The sequence below is a fragment of the Oncorhynchus mykiss genome, chromosome 4 (genome assembly GCF_057628025.1).
Source record: "Oncorhynchus mykiss isolate SJ-2025 chromosome 4, ASM5762802v1, whole genome shotgun sequence".
NCBI classification, from domain to species: Eukaryota; Metazoa; Chordata; class Actinopteri; order Salmoniformes; family Salmonidae; genus Oncorhynchus; species Oncorhynchus mykiss.
The window spans coordinates 23,430,747-23,435,012 of NC_143025.1; the positions used below are offsets into that span (position 1 = coordinate 23,430,747).

Sequence of the window (4,266 nt, forward strand, 5' to 3'; positions counted from 1 at the left end):
AGGGAAGGATTTAGCACAGAAAAAGAGGAACCGGCTGCTGTCCCTTATGGATTGTTGAAAACCACCAGAAAAAGCAGGCAACTGAAATGATCTGGGCCAAGGGTGACTGAAGGTAACTGTCTGGGAAGAAACAGTGCCTACCCACTGGGCAAACACTGGTTTAATCAATGTTGTTTCCATGTCAATTCAATAAAGTTACATTGAACCAACGTGGAATAGACATTGATGTCTGCGCTCAGTGGGTAGTTGTCATGACATATCATTAAAAAGGGTAGCTATGGTATTGGTTGGTGGTTGACTGATGACCACTTGAATGCATGTACAGCATGTACAGTACGTCCGGCGCTGCCGGAGTCTCCCGTCCATTCGGGACCCGTGGGTCTCCAGTCCAAGATCGGTGGCGAGGGTCGCCGCTCTAAAGAGGCCACGGTGGCGGGCTAAGAGGCGCACTAAAACTATGGTAAAGTGGAGTCCACGTCCCGCGCCAGAGCCGCCACCGTGGACAGACGCCCACCCAGACCCTCCCCTATAGGTTCAGGTTTTGCGGCTGGAGTCCGCACCTTTGGGGAGGGGGGGTACTGTCACGTTCTGACTATAGTTCTGTTATTTTATCCTTTGTTTTAGTATGGTCCGGGCGTGAGTTGGGGTGGGCAGTCTGTCTTTCTATGTTGGTTTTTGTGTTCAGCCTAGTATGGTTCTCAATCAGAGGCAGGTGTCGTTAGTTGTGTCTGATTGAGAATCATACTTAGGTAGCCTGAGTTTCACTGTTGGTTTGTGGGTGTTTGTTTCCGTGTGAGTGTTTGTCGCCACACGGTACTGTTTCAGTTTTCGTTTTCATCACATTGTTTATTGTTTTGTATTTCAGTGTTCAGTTTGTTTTTAATAAATCGTCATGAACACTTACCACGCTGCATCTTGGTCCGATCCTTACTCTTCTTCAGACGAAGAGGAAATCTGCCGTTACAGAGTCAGCCAGATCAGAGGCTGTAGAGATGACCAGGGATGTTCTCTTGATAAGTGCGTGAATTGGGCCATTCCTGTCCTGCTAAGCATTCTAAATGTAACAAGTACTTTTGGGTGTCAGGGAAAACGTATGGAGTAAAACGTTTTTTCAAAATATTTAGGAATGTAGTGAAATGAAAAGTAAATGTTGTCAAAAATATAAATAGTAAAGTACAGATACCCCCAAAAATGACTTAAGTAATACTTTAAAGTATTTTTACTTAGTTTGAAGACGTCAGCTGTCTCCAGCTGCAGCAGAATCCACTGGAGGAGCTGCCAGAAGGAGTGGGACAGCTCACTAACCTGGATGACATCGTAAACTCAGAATCGGGCTTAAAACACTATTGAAAAAAAGATGAAGGAGAAAACGTGTCAAGGTAACAAAGTGTTTTTCTATTGTTGGTGAAAGGATCTTTCCAACAACCAGCTTACTGCCGTCCCTGACTGTCTGGGCAACTTGAATCATCTGGTGAAACTGAACCAACTTCTCTAACAACAAGCTGAAGAACCTTCCCTCAGGAATCAGTGTCATGGAAAGTAAGACAACATTAGCAGCAAGTTTTTGCTTTCTTTGTTGTTTAGTCTTTCTACAGTATATACTGTCTGACGGATGGAAATGGGTGCGTCCACTTCAATATTCTTGTCATAAACATGGCTGAAGCATAACATACCTGTATGAAGGCCTCCACAGATTGGACTGCACACATAATCAGCTTGAGAGCATACCTCCAATCTTGCCTCAAATGGTGTCTCTAGACCAGCTCTGTCTGAGACAAAACAAACTGCTCTTTCTTCCTGAACTGCCCTCCTCAAGGCTCAAGATAAGGATACTGATGGTCAGGTTTCCTAGATGAAGAGCTTTTGAATCTTAATGAGATCACCTGTATGAATTATTTGTAAATTAGTAAGTGGCCTAGGCAATCTCTGACAGCTTCATATCACCTGTCTGGTAGGAGCTGCATGTTGGTACCCACTTGGCACAGACGTCAATTCAACGCCTATTTCGCGTTAATTCAATGTTATTTCACTGAAATTATGTTGGAACAACATTGACTCAACCCGTGTGTGCCCTGTGGGTTATAACCAGATTGAGGTTAGAGGCAGAGCACGTGAAACATTTGTACACTCTTAGTGAATTGGAGCTGAGGGACAACAAGGTAAAGAGTGTCCCTGAGGAAATCACACTAGATCAAGGCCTGGAGTGCCTAGACCTAATCAACAATGACATCAGCAGGTAAGTTTGCCTGATCTGATCTCCCCTGGTTTCTCCTCAGTGCATTCTGTACTCTTTCACCTGTGCACATAACACATGTATACACAGCACAAATACCAACAAGTCAAAACACCCCAAAATGTCCTGTGTAGTGTTTAACTGCCTGGAGCTATCATTGAGTGTTGTTGATTTTCTACTGTATGTCTTCCTTGTATGTGTGAGCCAGTCTGCCAGCTGCCCTTGGTCTAATGCTCAGACTGAATATCCTGACCCTGGAGGGCAACCCTCTGAGACACATCCACGGCGACCTGACTGTGAGGATGACATCTCATTACCTTCTCGAAGCTACTTCTCATCAATGTCTAAATACATACAAAGTCCTGTTTGTTTTACCAATGCAGTAGAACCTCAATGTCGAGTTTCAATGTAGCCAATTTAGACTGTGATCTGATTATTTTTGTGTACTCCACAGAAAATAACATATAAACTGATAAAATACTTGAGGGGTTGAATAAAAGGTACAGTCTTTTTCTGTCTATGCAGAAGGACATGTTCTCGTAGTCACTGACTAGACCGTTTTATTTACTTTGTAAGGTTTTGTGGAGAGGCCACTTTTCATTTACTAGACTGTCTCATATCTCTGGACAGATTAGATTTTTTCTTCTTCATTTTGATCTAAAGAGGATCCAGATGGCAACAGAGATGAGCCTGACAGATCAAAGTGCATGCCATTAAAACACTGAAGACTTTGGACTACACGTGTGTGAACTATTGTTTTGTGGCCGTGTTTGAAGCTCCTTAAACGTTCTACCACAAAAGGATACTGCAATGCCATAGCATTGCTTAGTCACACTTTGAGCATAGTTGTGATGTAATGTAGAGCTGTCAGTAAACTGTTGTTTTGTATGTGTGACCCTAGGTCCCAGTGACAAGCAGGCGGTGTGTGTTCCTGATGACCTGTTTAATGCTGTGGACAGTGAGCCCATTGCCAGTGTCAGCAAGAACCAGCTGGCTGCAGTGCTTCCTAGGTACTCTGCTTATATCAGTGACTTCACACCACAGTCCAGGCCTCTGGAGGAAAAACACAAACAGTGTGGTAAGAATAACAACACTCTGAAAAGTTATCACAGTTGAAAAAGCCATTGTTGATAGAGAATGTCAGCTAACTGTTGTAATGACATTGTTGGATGTGTTTGAGGGAGCCTCTGCTTGGTCTTCACGGTTGTGGAGATGAGGGACTTTGTCTCTGACATCACACTGTCATTCACCAGGTAAACACTCAGATCGTAAAGGTTTCAAAGTTTATTTATCAGATGGACAGGATACAGCAGGCCTAAAACAGTACAGGGAAATTCTTACATTAAAGGGATGTAATCATCGTAATATACACACGTAATGAGTTATACTGATGATTCATTTGACATGTCATATTTTGACAGGTTTTAAGTTGTTCCGGAGGTGCTGTACCAGGTTCCTACCTGGACGCTTACTGCATTTATTTTGCCATTGGAGCCTATGATTTTAAGCGTAACTTATCTTGTTGTTTGTTGAACAACAACTATAAGGAGACCCTGCTGTAATATTGTTTACAAGATCATCAACCAATAGCAAAGCTTCATGGCATTCCAAACTGAAAAGCCTGTCTTAGTGCGGCTTATTTTTCTCTATATATGGAGAAAAATAAGTGTTATTTTTCAACAAAATGTGTACTAGCAAGCTTATTATTTTGTAAAAATGTTGCATTCAATGTTTCAGAACATAATGCATGGGTTTACTTTTGAATGTATGGCTATTGTAAGATAATCTGATACATTTCTGATTTACCTTGACCTGTTTGACACTCAGACTTTAGAAGTGTTCTATGATTCTCAAGAATTCATTTCTAATGACACTGTGGAGATACAGAGTGTACAAATTAGGAACACCTGCTCTTTCCATGACATAGACTGACCAGGTGAATCCAGGTGAAAGCTATGATCCCTTATTGAAGTAACTTGTTAAATCCATTTCAATCAGTGTAGATGAAGTGGTGTATATGGGTTAAAGAAGGA

General features: G+C 42.2%; 1 pseudogene; it reads left to right on the forward strand.

Moving 5' to 3' along the window:
• The first annotated feature begins 313 nt into the window (after positions 1–313).
• Positions 314–3,421, forward strand: LOC149983951 (uncharacterized; annotated as a pseudogene).
• The last annotated feature ends 845 nt before the right edge of the window (positions 3,422–4,266 follow it).